This window comes from Mytilus galloprovincialis, chromosome 5 (assembly GCF_965363235.1).
Source record: "Mytilus galloprovincialis chromosome 5, xbMytGall1.hap1.1, whole genome shotgun sequence".
In the NCBI taxonomy this organism is placed as follows: Eukaryota; Metazoa; Mollusca; class Bivalvia; order Mytilida; family Mytilidae; genus Mytilus; species Mytilus galloprovincialis.
The window spans coordinates 95,264,474-95,287,238 of NC_134842.1; positions in this window are offsets into that span (position 1 = coordinate 95,264,474).

Sequence of the window (22,765 nt, forward strand, 5' to 3'; positions counted from 1 at the left end):
TAATAAACATTTGTTCATCATTCTTGGCCATTCGAGCCTTTGCTGCTCATGAGCCAAACAGTTAATCCCAAAAGTATAGGTACGATTGCCACATCAGCTGACGGCGATCTTTCTTTGTCCATACACTCTTTTTGACGCATTTTAAAAGAAAACGAAAAGGGGATTTTCATTTCATTATCGTGCTCTTTCTTCTTGCTTTCTATAAAATAAATAACAATATATAAATTTACACGTACGAACATAAACAACAAATGTGTATCCATCTGATGAGTTAAGCCTTTTTCTAGCCTTTTTCAACTGATTTTTATAGTTCGTTCTTATGTTGTACTGTTACACCACTGTCCTAGCTCACGGGGAATGCTGTGATTCCGCTAACATGTTTAACCCCACCACATTATGTGTGTGCCTGTCTTTGAAAAAGCTGTCGGTAATTGACATTATTCTTATTTTTCATTTTGTTGTTGGGATGTACAAGTACCCTCCCACGTCCACTTTGTGTTTTTGTTAGATGTATTTTTATTTGTACCCATCTGACGAGTTTAGCCTTTTTCAATTGATTTATATTCTGTTCTTATGTTGGACTGTAACACCATTGTCCCAGGTTAGGGGAAGGGTTTGGCACCCGTTAATACCTTTAATCCCGCAACATTCTGTTTGTGTTTGTTTAAAGGCAGGAGCCTGTAATTCAGTGGTTGTCGTTTGTTGATATGTTTTGTTCATTTTTTATCTTTATAAATTTGATTGTTAGTTTTCTCGTGTGAATTGTTTTACGTTGTCCTTTTATATATAGCTGACCCTGCGGTATGGACTTTGCTCATTGTTGAAGGCCTATAGTAAAAAATGCATCCTGAAATTTGTTAAATGCCTCAATCACTTTACATTATGAATTCATTCGCCCTGATCATACATGAAATTTTCCCCACCGGACCACATGACTTTAACTAACCATAAATTAATCAATCCTTAATTATATGCGACTGTCATACAATTGAGAGGTTGCCCTTTTTAATTTGTAGCAAAAGCATAACGCCTGCACATAATTTTTTCTTTAAAGGTTTTCATATTTTTGATAACTATTTACACCACTGGGTCGATGCCACTGCTGGTGGACGTTTCGTCCCAGAGGGTATCACCAGCCCAGTAGTCAGCACTTCGGTGTTGACGAATATCAATTATATGGTCATTTTTATAAATTTTCTGTTTATAAAACTTTTGAATTTTTCGAAAAACTAAGGATTTTCTTACCCCAGGAGTAGATTACCTTAGCCGTATTTGGCACAACTTTTGGGAATTGTGGGTCCTCAATGCTCTTCAACTTTGTATTTGTTTGGTTTTTTAACTATTTTGATCTTAGCGTCACTGATGAGTCTTATGTAGACGAAACGCGCGTCTGGCGTATACAATTATAATCCTGGTACTTTTTGCACCACTGGGTCGATGCCACTGCTGGTGGACGTTTCGTCCCCTAGTGTATCACCAGCCCAGTAGTAAGCACTTAGGTGTTGACATGAATATCAATTATATGGTCATTTAAAAAAAAATTCTGTTTACGAAACTTTTGAATTTTTCGAAAAACTAAGGATTTTCTTACCCCAGGAGTAAATTACCTTAGCCGTATTTGGCACAACTTTTGGGAATTTTGGGTCATCAATGCTCTTCAACTTTGTATTTGTTTGGTTTTTTAACTATTTTGATCTGAGTCTTTTGTAAACGAAACGCGCGTCTGGCGTATCAAATTATAATCCTGGTACTTTTGATAACTATTTGAGAATTTTGTATCATCAATCTTATATCGACTAAATAAATATTAAATGTTTAAAAAGGAAGAAGTGGTTAAAGTCGTAATAATAATAAACATTTTGTTCATCATTCTTGGCCATTCGAGCCTTTGCTGCGCATGAGCCAAACAGTTAATCCCAAAAGTATAGGTACGATTGCCACATCAGCTGACGGCGAGCTATCTTTGTCCATACACTCTTTTTGACGCATTTTAAAAGAAAACGAAAAGGGGATTTTCATTTCATTATCTTGCTCTCTCTTCTTGCTTTCTGAAAAATAAATAACAATATATAAATTTACACGTACGAACAAAAACAGCAATATGTGTATCCATCTGATGAGTTAAGCCTTTTTCTAGCCTTTTTCAACTGATTTTTATAGATCGTTCTTATGTTGTACTGTTACACCACTGTCCTAGGTCACGGGGAAGGCTGTGATTCCGCTAACATGTTTAACCCCACCACATTATGTGTGTGCCTGTCTTTGAACAAGCTGTCGGTAACTGCGATTATTCTTATTTTTCATTTTGTTGTTGGGATGTACAAGTACCCTCCCACGTCCTCTTTGCGTTTTTGTTAGATGTATTTTTATTTGTACCCATCTGACGAGTTTAGCCTTTTTCAATTGATTTATATTCTGTTCTTATGTTGTACTGTAACACCATTGTCCCAGGTTAGGGGAAGGGTTTGGCACCCGTTAATACCTATAATCCCGCAACATTCTGGTTGTGCTTGTTTAAAGTCAGGAGCCTGTAAGTTAGTGGTTGTCGTTTGTTGATATGTTTTGTTCATTTTTTATCTTTTTAAATTTGATTGTTAGTTTTCTCGTGTGAATTGTTTTACGTTGTCCTTTTATATATAGCTGACCCTGCGGTATGGACTTTGCTCATTGTTGAGGTCCTATAGTAAAAAATGCATCCTGAATTTTGTTAAATGCCTCAATCACTTTACATTATGAATTCATTCGCCCTGATCATACATGAAATATTCCCCACTGGACCACATGACTTTAACTAACCATAAATCAATCAATCCTTAATTATACGCGACTATCATACAATTGAGAGGTTGCCCTTTTTAATTTGTAGCAAAAGCATAACGCCTGCATATAATTTTTCCTTTAAATGTTTTCATATTCTTGACAATTTTGTTTCATCAATCTTATATCGACTAAATAAATATAAAATGTTTAAAAAGGAAGAAGTGGTTAAAGTCGTTATAATAATAAACATTTTGTTCATCATTCTTGGCCATTCGAGCCTTTGCTGCGCATGAGCCAAACAGGTTATCCCAAAAGTATAGGTACGATTGCCACATCAGCTGACGGCGAGCTTTCTTTGTCCATACACTTTTTTGACGCATTTTAAAAAATACGAAAAGGGGATTTTCATTTCATTATCTTGCTCTTTCTTCTTGCTTTCTGAAAAATTAATAATAGGTTATAAATTTACACGTACGAACAAAAACAACAATATTTGTATCCATCTAATCAGTTAAGCCTTTTTCAACTGATTTTTATAGTTCGTTCTTATGTTGTACTGTTACGCCACTGTCCTAGCTCAAGGGGAAGGCTGTGATTCCGCTAACATGTTTAACCCCACCACATTATGTGTGTGCCTGTCTTTTAACAAGCTGTCGGTAACTGCGATTATTCTTATTTTTCATTTTGTTGTTGGGATGTACAAGTACCCTCCCACGTCCACTTTGTGTTTTTGTTAGATGTATTTTTATTTGTACCCATCTGACGAGTTTAGCCTTTTTCAATTGATTTATATTCTGTTCTTATGTTGTACTGTAACACCATTGTTCCAGGTTAGGGGAAGGGTTTAGTACTCGTTAATACATTTAATCCCGCCACATTCTGTTTATGCTTGTTTTAAGTCAGAACCCTGTAATTCGGGGGTTGTCGTTTGTTGATATGTTACAAATTTGATATGTTTTGTTCATTTTTAAAAAATTTTCAAATGTGATTATTCTAATTTTTCATTTTGTTGTTGGGATGTACAAGTACCCTCTCACCTCCACTTTGTGTTTTTGTTAGATGTATTTTTGGCTCACCTGGCCCACAGGGCCAAGTGAGCTTTTCTCATCACTTTGCGTCCGTCGTCGTCCGTCGTCCGTAAACTTTTACAAAAATCTTCTCCTCTGAAACTACAGGGCCAAATTTAACCAAACTTGGCCACAATCATCATTGGGGTATCTAGTTTAAAAATTGTGTCCGGTGACCCGCCGAAATAATCCGGCCAAGATGGCCGCCATGGCTAAAAATAGGACATAGGGGTAAAATGTATATTTTGGCTTATAACTCTGAAACCAAAGCAATTAGAGCAAATATGACATGGGGGTAAAATTGTTTATTAGGTCAAGATCTATCTGTCCTGAAATTTTCAGATGAATCAGACAATGGGTTGTGGGGTTGCTGCCCCTGAATTGGTAATTTTAAGGAAATTTGTCCGTTTTCGGTTATTATCTAAAAAATTATTATAGATAGAGATAAACTGTAAGCAACAATTATGTTCAGCAAAGTAAGATCTACAAATAAGTCAACATGATCAAAATGGTCAGTTGACCCCTTGAGGAGTTATTGCCCTTAACAGTAATTTTTTTACCAATTTTTCAAAAAATTTTGTTATCTTTTACAAAAATCTTCTCCTCTGAAACTACTGGACCAAATTTAATGAAACTTAGCCAAAATCATAATTAGGGTATGTAGTTTAAAAATTGTGTGCGGTGACACAGCCAACCAACAAAGACGGCCGCCATGGCTAAAAATAGAATGTAGGGGGGAAAATGTAGATTTTGGCTTATAACTCTGAAACCAAAGCATTTAAAGCAAATCTAACAAGGGGTTAACTTGTTTATCTAGTAAATATCTATCTGCCCTGAAATTTTCAGATGAATTGGACAACTGGTTGTTGGGTTGCTGCCCCCTAATGGGTAATTTTTAAAGAAATTTGGCCGTTTTTGGTTATTATCTTGAATACTATTATAGATAGAGATAAATTGTAAACAGCAATAATGTTCAGCAAATTAAGATCTACAAATAAGTCAACTTTACCAAAATGGTCAGTTGACCCCTTAAGGAGTTATTGACCTTTATAGTCATTTTTTTACATTTTTCATTAATTTGGTAAATTTTGGTAAGTTTTTACAAAGTTTTTTCCTCTGTAAAAAAAGGCCAAGTTCATTACAGATAGAGAAAATTGTAAGTAACAAAAATGATCAGTAAAAAATGATCTACAAACACATCACCATCACCAAAACATAATTTTGTGATGAATCCATCTGTTTCCTTTGTTTAATATGCACATAAACCAAGGTGAGCGACACAGGCTCTTAAGAGCCTCTAGTTATTTGTACCCATCTGACGAGTTTAGCCTTTTTCAATTGATTTTATATTCTGTTCTTATGTTGTACTGTAACACCATTGTCCCAGGTTAGGGGAAGGGTTTGGCATCTGTTAATAAAATTGAGAATGGAAATGGGGAATGTGTCAAAGAGACAACAACCCGACCAAATTAAAAACAACAGCAGAGGGTCACCAACAGGTCTTCAATGTAGCGAGAAATTCCCGCACCTGGAGGCGTCCTTCAGCTGGCCCCTAAACAAATATATACTAGTCCAGTGATAATGAACGAATACCTTTAATCCCGCCGCATTCTGTTTGTGCTTGTTTTAAGTCAGGAGCCTGTTATTCAGTGGTTGTCGTTTGTTGTTATGTTTTGTTCATTTTTTTATATTTTTAAATTTGACTGTTAGTTTTCTCGTGTGAATTGTTTTATGTTGTCCTTTTATATAAAGCTGACATTGCGGTATGGACTTTGCTCATTGTTGAAGGCCTATAGTAATAAATGCATCCTGAATTTTTTTAAATGCCTCAATCACTTTACATTATGAATTCATTCGCCCTGATCATACATGAAATTCCCCCACTGGACCACATGACTTTAACTAACCATAAATCAATCAATCCTTAATTATACGCGACTGTCATTCAATTGATAGGTTGTCCCTTTTAATTTCTAGCAAAAGCATAACGCCTACACATAATTTTTCTTTAAATGTTTTCATATTCTTGAGAATTTTGTTTCATCAATCTTATATCGACTAAATAAATATACAAGAGGCTGTCACAACGACAGCAAACCGGATTTATTAATATTTATTTGTGTCCTGGCAATATCACAAGAACCATTACTGATGAATGGTGAAAGTGAAAATCGTCAATATCAAATTTGACCTCCATTTTGTCATCAGTATCAACATCTTAAAATTTGAAAAGCTTAGATTGAATGGTTCATGAGTAAATGCAACAACGTGAATGGAAACGCCATTTCACAATCTTTCAAGAACCATAACTCCTGAACAGTAAAAGTCAAAATCGTCATAATTGAACTTGACTTTTAATTTGCCATCAGTAACAACATATAAAAATTTCAAAAGCTTTGGTTGAATGGTTCATGAGAAAATGCACGGACACGACTGGAAACACCATTTTTCAATCTTTCAAGAACCATAACTCCTGAACGGTAAAAGTCAAAATCGTCATTATTGAACTTGACCTCCATTTTGTCATCAGTAACAACATATTAAAATTTGGGAAGCTTAGGTAGAACAGTTCATGCGTAAATGCACGGACACGACTGGGAACTCCATTTTTCAATCTTTCAAGAACCATAACTCCTGAACGGTAAAAGTCAAAATCGCCATTATTGAATTTGACCTCCATTTTGTCATCAGTAACAACATATTAAAATTTGGGAAGCTTAGGTAGAACAGTTCATGCGTAAATGCACGGACACGACTGGGAACTCCATTTTTCAATCTTTCAAGAACCATAACTCCTGAACGGTAAAAGTCAAAATCGCCATTATTGAATTTGACCTCCATTTTGTCATCAGTAACAACATATTAAAATCTGGGAAGCTTAGGTAGAACAGTTCATGCGTAAATGCACGGACACGACTGGAAACTCCATTTTTCAATCTTTCAAGAACCATAACTCCTGAACGGTAAAAGTCAAAATCGCCATTATTGAACTTGACCTTCATTTAGTTGTCAGTAACAACATATAAAAATTTTAAAAGCTTTGGTTGAACGGTTCATGAGTTAATGCACGGACAACATTTGATTCCCGCCCGCCCGCCCGCCGTACATCCCCAAATCAATAACCGACATTTTTGTCACAAAAATCCGGTTAAAAATGTTTAAAAAGGTAGAAGTGGTTAAAGTCGTAATAATAATAAACATTTTGTTCATCATTCTCGGCCATTCGAGCCTTTGCTGCGCATGAGCCAAACAGACAATCCCAAAAGTATAGGTACGATTGCCACATCAGCTGACGACGAGCTTTCTTTGTCCATACACTCTTTTTGGCGCATTTTAAAAATACCGAAAAGGGAATTTTCATTTCATTATCTTGCTCTTTCTTCTTGCTTTCTGAAAAATAAATAACATTATCGCTATTTTGTGCATTTTTCTTTTGATCTTTTTTTGTGATAATTTTCATATCATGCTTCTTGCTTTAGATAGAAAAATTATCGCTAGAAACTAAGGAGGCCACGTGGCGTTGCTAACGAAATTGACATGAAATTGACAACGTCGTCATAGGTAAAATAGCGATAAACAGATTATCATTGGTCATCTCAACTCGATTGCTATTCTCACTTTCGCTGTACCAGCTCAGGCAAGAAAATCAATCTCGTTGAGATGATCAACGATAATCTATAAATCAACGATAATCTATAAATATATAAATTTACACGTACGAACATAAACAACAATATTTGTATCCATCTGATGAGTTAAGCCTTTTTCAACTGATATTTATAGTTTGTTCTTATGTTGTACTGTTACATAAAGGCAACAGTAGTATACCGCTGTTCAAAACTCGTAAATCTATGGACAAAAATCAAAATCGGGGTAACAAACTAAAACTGTGGGAAATGCATTAAATATAAGAGGAGAACAACGACACAACACCAAAATGTATCAAACAAAGAAACGGACTAAGGATTAGACAAAATCCGATGAGAATAACAAATATAACATCAAAACCAAATACATCAATTTGTGCTTGTTTTAAGTCAGAACCCTGTAATTCAGGGTTTGTCGTTTGTTGATATGTTACAAATTTTATATGTTTTGTTCATTTTTTTAAATTTTTCAAATGTGACCGTTAGTTTTCTCGTGTGAATTGTTTTACGTTGTCCTTTTATTTTTTTATTTATAGCTGACCCTGCGGTATGGACTTTGCTCATTGTTGAAGGCCTATGGTAAAAAATGCATCCTGAATTTTGTTAAATGCGTCAATCACTTTACATTATGAATTCATTCGCCCTGATCATACATGAAATATTCCCCACTGGACCACATGACTTTAACTAACCATAAATCAATCAATCCTTAATTATATGCGACTGTCATACAATTGAGAGATTGCCCTTTTTAATTTGTAGCAAAAGCATAACGCCTACACATAATTTTTTCTTTAAATGTTTTCATATATTTGAGAATTTTGTATCATCAATCTTATAAGTCAATACAAAATGTTTAAAAAGGAAGAAGTGGTTAAAGTCGTCATAATAATAAACATTTTGTTCATCATTCTGGGCCATTCGAGCCTTTGCTGCGCATGAGCCAAATAGGTAATCCCAAAAGTATAGGTACGATTGCCACATCAGCTAACGACGAGCTTTCTTTGTCCATACACTCTTTTTGACGCATTTTAAAAGAAAACGAAAAAGGGATTTTTATTTCATTATCTTGCTCTTTCTTCTTGCTTTCAGAAAAATAAAGAACAATATATAAATTTACACGTACGAACATAAACAACAATATTTGTATCCATGTGATGAGTTGAGCCTTTTTCAACTGATTTTTATAGTTCGTTCTTATGTTGTACTGTTACGCCACTGTCCTATCTCACGGGGAAGGCTGTGATTACGCTAACATGTTTAACCCCACCACATTATGTGTGTGCCTGTCTTTTAACAAGCTGTCGGTAACTGCGATTATTCTTATTTTTCATTTTGTTGTTGGGATGTACAAGTACCCTCCGACGTCCACTTTGTGTTTTTGTTAGATGTATTTTTATTTGTACCCATCTGACGAGTTTAGCCTTTTTCAATTGATTTAATAGTTTGTTCTTATGTTGTACTGTAACACCATTGTTCCAGGTTAGGGAAAGGGTTTGGCATCCGTTAATACCTTTAATTCCGCAACATTCTGTTTGTGCTTGTTGTCGTTTGTTGATGTGTAACACATTAGATATGTTTTTTGTTCATTTTTTGTATTTTTAAATTTGACCGTTAGTTTTTTCGTTTGAATTGTTTTACGTTGTTCTTTCGGTGCCTTTTATATACAAAGAAGTCAGAATATCAATAAAGCTGACCTCTTGGAAAATATGCACTTTACGCCCTTGGTGTTTGATTTTATTTGACAGAATTGAACCGTACGAATTTATTACGACCGGGCAAAACAGATAGTACATACGTGTAGCTTATGAATTATATAAGTACATACGTGTAGCTTATGAATTATATAAGTACATACGTGTAGCTTATGAATTATATAAACAATTTAGCCGTGTGATAGACGGGTGCATTGAAAATATAATGTTATGGTTAAAGTCACTCCACTATTTTGTCAATCGGATCTATATTTACTTTGTTTAGGGATTTGAAATGCTTCTACAATCTTCCTAATTACTTTATCCTTGTTATCCACATGAAACCATCTAGGACAAAGAAGTACGGCCTTCAAAAACAGATACAGCATAGAAGGCTGTATATAGTTTTGGCAACATGTTTGTATGCGGGGGAAAAAGGTAAAAATTGTAACGACCCAATCATTTTTAATACTTGAAGATATGCAATTGTTATTAGAATTATAGAACAATAAATACTTTTTTTTAAAAACAAATATTTAATTTGAAGAACAATAAAACAAAAGAAAAAGAAAAGATAAAGAAAGTCACATTCACACATACACACACACACACACACACAAGAGCAAGCTAGAAAAAATCCTCATCAAAATCACTGACAAAGTCGTAATAATTATTATCATAGTATTGTTCATCATTCTCGACCATTCGAGCCTGTGCTGCGCATGAGCAAAACAGGTAATCCCAAAAGGGAAGGTATGATTGCCACATCAGCTGACGGCGAGCTTTCTTTGTAGAAACACTCTTTTTAACGCATCTCAAAAATAACGAAAAGGGGATTTGCATCTTATTATCTTGCTCTGTATTCTTACGTTCTGAAACATAAATTACAATATATAAAGTCAACCGTACGAACAAAAAAATTAGGATGTATGCATGGTAAAAATTCTTACACTTTTTAGACTGTAACTTTTATAGAAATAAACATTTTTAATTTTTGATATTCAAAAATACTTTATCTGTTTTGTTAAATGCCACAACCACATGTGGCATTATGAATTCTTTCGCCATATATTAAGATGAAATATTCCCCACTAGACCACATGACTTTAACTAACCATAAATCAATCAATCCTTAATTATATGCAACTGTCATTCGATTGAGAGGTTTAGCTAGCTATAACACAAGGTTGAATCTACCTTTCTGTTCATAAGGAAATGCCTTTACCAAGTCAGGATTATGACAGCTGTTTTCCATTATTTTGATGTGTTTGAGCTTTTCATTTTGACATTTGATCAAAGACTTTCCGTTTTAAATTTTAAAGTCTGATATTTTTAGTTATTTTAGTTTTAATTACCCTTTTGTTCTTGTTCATGTTCTTCGTGCTGCTGTTCGATTTTCTCCCAATGTTGACTGTTCTTATTTAGATGTATAGTCTGAATGTTGTTTGTTAAGCTCAGTTGTTTGGCAGTACTTTTTGGGATAACACACCTATTATTTGTGTTCGTTACTTTTCTCTGGAAGAACGAATGATGATGGTCAATAAAACGAAAACATTTATTTAAAAGCCTAGTGGTGTAGGAACTTAGAGGTAGAATAAAGATTACTATGACGTATAAAATTCGTTGTAAATTAACCCAGTGAAACATTGATTTCCGAGTGAATTTAATGAACCTCGCCTCGTTAGTGATAATTTTACCTTTTTTGTGATTTTATTTTGTTACTTTTTTGTGTTATTTTAAAGTCATTGGATTTGCTAAGATATCGTATTCTAGACACTTGTTGAAAACTGTATAATAACCTCTTGATGTCCTTGGCTATTGTGTCTAGTAATTGCTGTCTTATCAGCACATACCTTAAATCTCCCTTGAATCATATTATTTCTCTTTACATAAGCTGCCTGCCAATAATGTGTGAAACAGGAAACCATCAGAAAATCATACCGCTTTACCATTTAATTCTATTATTCAACATTATTTGTATTTTTACCTTTCTAAACACGAATAGTCGTATACGATGAACAACATCGTTTCCGAAAATCTGTCTTTTCTTCTTGTCCATTGCAATATAGTATACTTCTGCAATACACAAATACAATAATATAACAACAAGGGGATGTGGTATGATAGCCAGTAAGACAACTGTTTCTCCAGAGTTCAAACGAATTAGATATACACAATTATATGCCATAATACGGCCTTCAACAATAAGAAAAACCCATACCGTACAGTTAACTAAAAAATAGCCCGACATGAACATCTTTTAAACAATGTGACAAAACATTTACGAAAAACAAAAAAGACAGACATGAACCAACGACGTATGTATTCTCAATATTTTATTCAAACAGTCTTTCATTTCATTGCTCGTCCTGAGTATGCATGAAATATTTGCCACTGGACGTGAAGCAACCAACAATCAAGCGTTTCACTGCTGTCTGTAATTTCCCACGCTATCTTGATTTCATAATATCACTCCGTTCGTTTGTTGTTTCAAAGATTGTTTTTTTTTGACACAAAATGAATTCCCACAGTCAACTAACAAATAAAATATTTTCTTTACTATATACTTGTAATATAATACGGCATTTTTCCTTTGAAGTTTTTACGTGATAATCTGCTTAATAGTTCGGTTTTTGAAAAACAATGGTTTTAAGATTGATAAGTTATTCTATTAAATTGAATTATGACGTACTTTGCTCATGCAACTTTATGTAGATAGGCGTAGCTTGGACTATGGTTTGATCTGATTTTTTTTTTTATGTTAAACCATGATTTAAACTCCGCCTCTTTGTTTCGCCTGATTGACAGTTTAGTGAATGAACGAGGACAAGGATTTCGTTTGTTTCAGAAATAGGATTTCTACTTACTGGGAATTCTGTCACTGACTTCCTAAATTTCAACGAAAGTTTTAGACACGCCTTTAACGACTCGGCCAGTTTTACATGAAAGACACAAAAGGTATCTGGTCCATGCTTTTAGTTTTAGGAACAAGCCATTTAATTTTCGGGGTGGGGGCTGCTTATTATTACGAATAAATAAACATGAAAGCATGTGAAATATAACAGAATGTGGGATATAACCATAACACATAAATTACTGTGTTGTAACTAATGATAAATTATCATATTTTGCGTTTCATAGTGGGGGCTGGTTTTAATCAGACTGATAATTTTCCTCTAAACTGCGAAACGCGGAAAATTATAATTACCAGAGGTAAATCTTTAAATAGAGCTCAGACCGAACGTCGCGTCCTTCGATACTAAGAAAGAAACCGACATACCTAAAAGATTCCGTATAATTTAGTAAAAAGGGTTCGACATTAGGTACAATATTTTCATAAATTAGATAAGTAGATATAGGAAGATGTGGTGTGAGTGCCAATGAGACAACTCTCCATTCAAATAACAATTTATAAAAGTTAACCATTATAGGTCAATATACGGCCTTCAACACGGAGCCTTGGCTCAAACCGAACAACAAGCGATAAATGGTTTTATAGTAAAAATTAACGGTTTTAGGGATGATTTTGATGGTTGTACAGGGTTGGGATTAGGACTAAAATCTAAATAAAATTGAGAAATGGAAATGGGGAATGTGTCAGAGAGACAACAACCCTACCATAGAGAAGACAACAGCAGAAGGTCACCAACATGCATTGTAAAGCTTTCGAGGAAAGTCAAATCTGTGGCTCTGGTATGACCTGTTGTCTCAGACTTATGATTCAATGCATTTATTTTCTCAGATGTTCACCTGCAATGTATGTATGAGGAATTATCCAACTTTGGAGAGTCTAAAGAGGCACATGCGCTATGCGCATACATAGAACAGGGTGAAATGTAGATGGTGTCCCTATGATGTATCCTCCAATGCCACCTATAGGATGAGGCAACATGAATAAAACACCTCATCAGTGGTTTGGAAAGTAAAAATGAAGAAGGAGAATTCCACTGACTATGAAGCAACACAATTGCCCTCAGCATAATGCCCACCACGGAGGGACCCATCACCTATGACGGCGTAATTTGAGGAGCTCGTTGCAACAAAACACACAACACCCACAGAAGACTTATTGTTTTCGTTGCCAGTTATTGCTTTATCAGAGATAGATAATTCGTTAGATGGCACTCCCCTGATTGGTGTTCAGGAGTTTGATGAGTCAGTAGCGCAGGATCACCAGTCAAAACAGTCCAAGATAACAACTGAGAACATTCAAGAGCCAGATGATCTTGAACTTGAGGAGGAGCCAGCAGTCATGGATGACCAGTCAGTATAGGTCAGTGAGACATCAAAGGACATTCAAGAGCCAGATGAAAATGTAGTTAGTGAACAACCAGAAAAGAGTATAGTCACAGAGATGAGGGATCAATTAGTAGAGGTTACAGAGAACGGTAGGGAAGTCATTCAGGAAAAATTATAACTGGAGAGTTAAAACTGCTGAAAGCAAGATAAATTCAACAATGTGTAGTAACGAGTACAAAAACGTTTAATGTAATCAATATAGATTGTATAATAAGAATTTCATTAAGAAGTTAAAAAATCTTAGACAAAATGATTGTAAATCATACTGGAACTTACTGAACAGAGCTTGTAGCTCTCAGACTAAACAGAATATTATCAATAAAGTGTCTCTTGATTGTTTTTATAAACATTTTAAGAAATTGATCTCTGCTCAAGATGAAAATGATGATACATTTGAAAATATTGATGTTGATAATATTACTAGTATAAATACTGAAGTGAATAGAGCTATTTCAGAATATGAGGAGAGACAGGCTATTAAAGGGTTGAAAAATAATAAAGCCTGTGGAAATGATTTGATTATTAATGAATTTTTGAAGCATTCTGCTGATAAAATGTTACCAGTTTTTATTGCTTTGTTTAATATTGTTTTTGAATCTGGTTGTATACCAGACTCTTGGTCTGAAGGCATTATTGTACCAATATATAAATGTAAAGGAGACCCTGCAAATCCTGATAATTACAGGGGCATTACGGTTCTTAGCTGTTTTGGTAAATTATTCACATGTGTGCTGAATAATAGGCTTGTTATTTAGATAATTTTAACGTTCTCTGCGAAGAGCAAGCAGGCTTTAGAAAGCATAATGGTACTACTGATCACATTTTTAATATAAAATGTCTGCTTGATCTTTACTTGCGATGTAACAAACCTTTATTTTGTGCTATTGTTGACTACCGGAAAGCCTTTGACTCGGTGGATAGATGTGCATTATGGCACAAGTTGCTACAACAATGTATTGATGGTAAAATGTTTAAAGTAATTCACAGTATGTATAAAAATGCCAAATATTGTGTACGATTAGGTTGTAACACCTCAAGTTTCTTTTTAAGCAATGTTGGCGTACGCCAAGGAGAAAATTTGTCTCCTGTACTATTTTCATTGTTTTAAATGATCTAGCTGAATTTTTGTCACATTCTTATGAAGGTTTGTCAAATGTTTACAATGCTGCTCATATTTTTCTTGATAATGATGAAATTGCTGTATATTTTAGATTGTATCTATTACTTTATGCTGATGACACTGTAATTTTAGCAGAGTCCGAATCTGAATTGCAAGCTGCCTTGAATGCCATGTATTTGTATTGCAAATGTTGGAAATTAGAAGTAAATGTTGCTAAGACTAAGATTGTAATTTTTAGAAAACGCACATTTGAACTGAATAATAACCTTGCATTCACTTATTATGGTCAAATTATAGATATTGTTGATGATTTTACATATCTTGGAATAATTTTTGCTTCAAATGGTTCATTTTGTAAAAATAAAGAAAGATTAGTTTGTCAAGCTAGAAAGGCTATGTTTAGTATAATGAAAAAAGTAGAAAACTAAATTTACCTATTGATATACAGCTTGAGATGTTTGATGTAATGGTTTTACCTATATTAATGTATGGTTGTGAGATTTGGGATTCATTTCTTGATTGAATGTCCGCAATATAACAAAATTAGATCTAAATATAAAATTAATGATATTAATTCAAATAATTTGAACGAAAATTTTACCAAAATGTTAAATCCTATGTCTGAAAAGGAATTAAAATCTATTTGTATGTATATTGGAGAAGCTCTTGATTTGAGAGACCACCATACCGTTTCACCAGATAATAATCTTTTACATTAGTTTGTGCATATGCATATATATATATATATATATAAATCTTATATTGTGTGTTTTAAGTAAATATATGAAAATCTAGAATAATACTGAAATATAAGTTTATGGTATCAATATCAGTTTATAATGTATTTGTATACATAGAATTGGCTCATGACTTGTTACATGAATCTTTATTTCATTTATGTGTTGTTTTAATATTATAATTGTCTGTATTTGGATCACGCCTCTATTGTGCTCTTTCCAATAAAATATTGAATTGAATTGAATAACAGAATCATTTTGTTTGCTATTTTATAATGTACACCAAATTGTATCATGTATGGTGAACTAGGAAGATTTCCTATTGATATTTTTATCAAAAGTAGAATGGTTGCATTCTGGAAAAGAATTATTTGTAATAAGCAAGATAAAATTGCTGCTACTTTGTACAAGTTATTATATAACATGCATATCAAGAATTTTTTCCATTCTAAATGGATTGGTTGTATTGAAAAACCCCTTAATAATTGTGGTCTCTCAGAGTACTGGCCGTCACAGAGTGTTCCAAAAAATGTAGTCATATCAAATCTAGTCAAACAATGTCTCTGTGATCAGTTCAAACAAACATGGGTTACTACTGTTTATGATTCAGCTAAATGTTCAAATTATAAAATTTTCAAAACAATTCATAATTTTGAAAGATATATTGTTGATCTACCATATGATCTTCGAAAGGCATATTGTAATTTTAGATGTATGAACCAGAAATTGCCAATAGAACAAGGTCGTTTTTGGGGTGTTGAACGTGATGATCGCATTTGCGATTTATGCAATTTATGTGAAATTGGTGATGAATTTCATTATCTATTTAAATGTACTTTTTTTCAAATGAAAGAAAAAGGCTTTTGCCCTGTAATGTGTACAAAAAGCCAAATGCTATAAAATATTGTGAATTTTTTTGTTCTGATGACTACAATTTAATTGTCAAACTTGCCAAATTTTGTAAAATTGTCCTGTCTGTTATAAATTAGATTTGCCTTCCACTGCAAATTCCTTAAATCATGTACTTTATGTATACCAATGAATGTGTAACCATTTCATTCTATTATCTCATTATTTTGTATAGTATGTTATTGTTTGTTATTACTGTTTATATTCACATACCCCTGATGGGGTCTTGAGAAATTAAAAGTTTCAAGTAACAAAGCCACTGCAATTCAGGTTTCGACTACACATGAAACACGTGATGAGAATGTACAGGTTGTTCCACCAACCACAATTTCAGGAACCCAAACAGAAAAGATGCCGGAAATTCTAAAGAAAACGCAAAAAGATAAGGAAATCAGTTGTGACATCATTGCATGTCGGTTTTATAATATGTCATCATGATATATTTCTATTATGAATTAAAAAATACGTTGAACCACAAACGTTAAAATTATTCAATCGCGCAGTGGAATGAACTATTTGCGGATTCTTATGGTTTGTACAAACATTGTACGACAAAAATATGTGACGTGTAAAATTTTCTGACGTCAGACACGCGAATCAATAAATGTGTTTGTAGATAGATGTTTTTGTTTTCTATTAAATTATTCCTTTTAAAATTGTTCCACGATGATGACTGCTGTACCCAGATTTTGACTATTTTATTTATTATGTCTTTTTAGTTCACGCATCATTGTAAATATAACGGAATTAGATGAGACTGTCAACAAAGTGAGAGGTTTAGCGCTATAAAACCAGGTCTAATCCACGAAAATACATGTACCAAGTCTTGTCCATTCGTTTTTGATGAGTTTTGTCATTTGATTTTGCCATGTGATTATGAACTTTCCGATTAGATTTCCCTCTATTAAAGTTCAGTATTTTTGTGATTTTACTTTTTATTACTTGTGTTAAAAGACTTTACAGCAGAACTTTTTGTGCATCAATTTCAGTATTACAAACAATGTGTTCATTTAACTGTTGTTTTTCATATTCATAATATTCATAATACTCACTCATTGTTGTTAAATAAAATAACTCATCATAGATACAAGGATCAAAATTTTATATTTTATAAATGCGTTCAGTTTGGGGACAAACTAAATTTGTTAAGGGGCATTGTAACGGTCTTGGTACTCAAAATTATAAGGCAGCAACCATTTGATTTTCGGGGGGAGGGGGGGGGGCTATGGATTTTTTTTTAGAAAATTAAATGGTTGCTGTCTAGATTGAATTCCAACCATCACGGTTTGTGTATATGAACAGTGGGAGGACTGAAATAGTTTCAAGCATTTACTTGACTTGTATTCGTGCAATTACATCGTTTTTATTAACTGTGTCGGGAATGTCAGGATTATATTTATTACTCCAACTGAACGATTATTTTATGTGTACAGTGTAATGTATAAAGAATTCTCACCTTAACTATTTATTATTTGCATTCCGTGGTAGCATTTAAAATTACTCATGTCTATATAATTTGGCGGAGTCCCATTATTTTTATCTTCGCTGCTTTTCATGTACGACACTCTGGTATCAGATATTGTCGTCGACATTAGTGTTGACAAATTACGTCACAAATTGAACCATTGGAAAGTGCAGGTGGCATGACGTCACACAAGTTATATTCTTATACAAAATGAGTGCCACGGCACGTGTCTTAGCATGTGTCTGTCTTGTCCTAGCTTTAGGAGATAACTGTATTGTATTTTAAGCTCCGACGGCATCAATTGGGGATTTGATGGTCGCAAATTAAGTTTACTGGCGACGCGTTAGCGGAGACAGTAAACGGGTATTTGCGACCATCAAATCCCAAATTGATGCCGTCGGAGCTTAAAATACAATATTGTTATCTCCATTCTAATGAAACTGACAGAAAACAACGTTAAAACATGTATTTAAAATCTGTCATATGCCGTCTGCGCTTGCGCAATTGATGCCATGTAAGAAAGTGACGTTATCCAATCAAAATGAACGTCACAAACTTTGTTGCATTAGAATTTCCAATGTTCCTTCTTTTTAACTGATATTTAAATAAGAAAACCGTGGATTTTATTTTGCATGTAAGCACTCGGGTTCAGTCTTGTTTCGTCTGGGCGCCATTTTATAAGACTTTCAAATAACTAAGGCAGTAACCATTTGATTTTCTGGGGGGGGGGGGATGGGGGGGCTATGGATTTTTTGGAGAAAAAAAATAATTTGTTGTTGACCCTGAGAAAAAAAAAATGTTTGTTTTCGCCCTCAGCTGCCTGTAATGCTAAAATTGAAAGAAAAAAAATTGTTGTCAACTTGTCGCCAAAAAAATAGATTGTTTTTCGCCAGAGGCGAAAAAAAAAAGTTTGTCCAGAAAAAAAGTACATAGCCCGCCCCCCCCCCCCCGAAAATCAAATGGTTGCTGCCTAAAGCTGCATACATATTCTCGTTTTAAGGTTAGCATATAGCATGTATAGGATCATAAATAAATATATTAAAAAGGGTTAAAATAATATTTCGGGATATTATTTACGATTTATCATTGTCAATAACTTTCCATAGTTTGCATTAAGCAAATTATACTGATTCAGTACAAATCAACACTGCAACACAGTGCCGACACACATTAGTATAAAGCATATCTCTATATATACTTAATAAATGAAGATGCAGAATTTACTTTTGGAAATTATATAATACGAGGTGTATTTATAGACAATAGGAATTATTAGCTCTTAATCGGTTTTACGGAGAATTTAGGCCTTTAATATAGGACGACACACTTTATAAAGCAGTGCAATAGTAGTTACTCGACACACATATTTATACTCTATACGAGCAGATTGTTTTAATAAGGGAATAAATTCATATCATTATAATATTATTTGTTTATTATCACATTATTGTTCATAAGAGATATACTGATAACAGATCTCTAGAGCCATTCCATTAGCTACCATAGATGTGAATAATTAAGATACTATAAATCTATTTTAGGGCGTATTAGTAACTGTTCCTTTGTAATTAATCAATTTATTGTTAACTGTTATAAAATCATAACATATTTCACTTCTTGTTAATAAATCGTTAACTTATTGAACATCTCTTTATACATGCCATACGTGATTCTACATCATACTATCAACGGTACCTATAGAGGCGTTTACATTCAGGATCATTCCGCTAAGATTTAGTAATAGGAGTACGTTATTACCCATCCTTCGATCCCTTATAAAACTCTCTAGGTCCGTCGATATAGGTTCTCGCTACATTGAAGACCCATTGGTGGCCTTCGGCTGTTGTCTGCTCTATGGTCGGGTTGTTGTCGCTTTGACACATTCCCCATTTCCTTTCTCCATTTTACACCAAGTTTCTTGGATATAAAATTGTTGTCGTTGAGGAGATTGTCGCTGATTACATCTCACAGGCAGCAGGTCGGACCCGCTTCATTATATACTGTGATACTTGTCCTCTTTATCTCGGATAACTATAATGTAACTATAGTTAACTAAAGCGTAAGACGTTACGCAAGATACTGGTGACAATTTGAAGGTGATTCGAGAAAAATCGGCGAAAAGGCTAACTGTCCGTTTAGGACGCAACAATTTGCAGAATCGCTAAATAATTTTCGTTACCCAATCTAATGGCAACATAATATCTGTTTTTCATGATATTTTTTTCACGAATAGGTTTCGATTTGAAGCGCGAAATTTTATGAAATAGGCAATTTTGCCGTGTAATGCGTAACATTGAACATTGAGATCTCCAAACATTTTTGAGAATGAAATATGGATTGAGTAGCCAAAGGTAGTTCTCATTTGGAAGGAATTAAGAACCATATGTAAAGTTTTGAATTACATAATTTTACTTACATATATGACGTCATACATGTAGAAAAATGACGTCATAGCAACTTTTTGATCTTGTAATGGTGACAAATAATCTAGACTCCAACTGCAAACTTTGAAGATCAAATTCATATACTGAAGGTAATTTTAAAAGGATATCGTTTATATTTATAATTTATAAATTACAAACATTTCTGTTTAAATTGGTACCAAACTTTTTGAGTTTACTTGTTTTAAAAAAAAACTATTGAAAAAATTAAAATCAGAAAAAATGTCCCGTATCATCTGAAATCCAAACAAATATTCCATTTTGACGATTTCGGGATCTACGATGTATCGCGATTAAATCAGAAGAAAAATACTGATACAGATTTCAAAAATTACAACAAATACTGAACATGATAATATAAATACTGGCTGTTTTTATATTTTATCCTTTTCGCAAATAAAGAAAAGAAAAATCAGAAAAAATGTCCAATGAGACAAAAAACGTCGAAAAATAATGAAACGTCATATTTCACACAGAGTCAATACGCAAAAGAAATTATAAGAAGAACTTGTAAAGAATCGATCTTCAATATAGATTAGACCGTTGGTTTTCCCGTTTGAATGGTTTTACACTAGTAATTTTGGGGCCCTTTATAGCTTGTTGTTCGGTGTGAGCTAAGGCTCCGTGTTGAAGGCCGTACTTTAACCTATAATGGTTTACTTTTTAAATTGTTATTTGTATGGAGAGTTGTCTCATTGGCACTCACACCACATCTTCCTATATCTATTCAAACATGAAACGATATGGGCATGTTTTTGCCTTAGGGAGCTTCCATTTGATTTTTAAGGGGGTGGGGCTAGAATGAAATTTGAAAAAGAGGGTGGACAGGGGTTTTGAGTGTAAAAAAAAGGCGGACAGGAGTTTCGAGTAAAAAAATAATGAATAAGAATGGAAACGGGGAATATGTCAAAGAGATAACAACCCGACCAAAACGTAGAAAACAGCTCAAGGCCACCAATGGGTCTTCAACATGCGAGAAATCCCGCACCCAGAGGAGGTCTTGAGTAGGCCCAGAAATCCTAATGTATACTAGATCAAGAAAATGGACGCCACTCTTCACTTCGAAACACAGAGATGAACTAAAAGTAAAAAAATATAAAAGACTAACAAAAGCTATAGGTACCTGACTTAGGACAGGCGCGAACTGCGGTGGGGTTAAAAGGGCAGGATGAGCAATTGGCAAACAAACCCAGGATAAACTTGTAAAAAAAGGCAGGACCAAATATAGTGAAAATAAAAAGGCAGGACCGAGATAACAACTAAAAAAAATGCCGGACAAAATTTTTCATCCTAGCACCCCCCCCCCCCCATTAAAATCAAATGGTTGCTCCCTTAATGAAATATAAATATTATTCTATATTAAAATTCGTAAAAAATGATTTGACTTTAGGAAGTTCTGAAACAATCTAAAAGAAGAGTTACCATATTAGATAATTTTCGTAGACAAAACAAGAGGCACCAATCCCTTCAAACAACCGAAATGATCTCTGGTGTTTCAGGAGAATGATTAGTTCCAAAAAATAAAACACGAGACAAAAAAGACTCATATTTAATTATTGAATGTATTTATAAACCAACAATCAATTAAAATAATCGGACTTAAAAAAATCAGACCAAAATTTTGTGTACATTCAAATATAAATATGCTTTCAGAAATATGAATAACAGAAAAAAAGTAAACTTTCGGCTAAGGAAATACTTATTAGGAACAGAGAACGAAAAAGGCTTCAGAAAAATGAAACGAGTAGAAAATCTTATGGAAAGTTGTACAAGAATAAAGAGAGCGAGACAAAAACATATAGTCAAACGATTAATGCAAGAAAAAAGAGAGAACAAAGGGAGAAATCTAAGAAAATAAATGAAAGAAAACTGAAAAATAAAATGAATGTCCGTAAACACAGAGGTAAAAAAAATGTAGAACTTTCATCAATGTCACTTGTTGTACCAGAAGGTTCAAATGTTTTCAAAAACAGAATGGAAAAGGCCAGAGCCCTAAGAAAATTTAAAGAAGGTTTACCAAAATCTCCATCTAAACGATGCGCAGTTATATCGACTTATTTGGCCCGCAGATCCCCTCGATCGCCAACAATAGCTAATCTGAAACATTCAGTTTCGCCAGTTGAAATGGCCGTCGTTGCAGATATTCAAGAAATAATAAAATCTACAAAATTAAAGCGATCTAAGAATGCACGTTCGGTAATGAATTCTGTTACTGCATCAATCAGCGGGGAAAATTTAGCAAACTCGAGAGGTAAAATTAAACTGTGTAAAAATTTAGGTTTGCCAGCAAGAAGGGTTGCTGGAGGCCAGCGTATTAGGTCTAGAATTCTTAAAAGTGAATCGTCTGCATGGGCTCTTACGCAACAGAAAACAAGAAAAGATTCCATTTCAGAAGAAACAAAGAAAACAGTTTATAACTTTTGGCTCTCTGATGGCATATCACACCCGACCGGCAACAAATCCGATATCAAAAGAGAACGATTGGGACCAAACTTATATACTTCGCATATGACACACGTGCTGGAAAAAACACAAACTGATGCGTATTTAGATTTTGTCGCCAAATATCCGGAAATTAAAATTGGACAAAGAGCATTTGAGAAACTTCGACCGTTTTTCGTAAGAC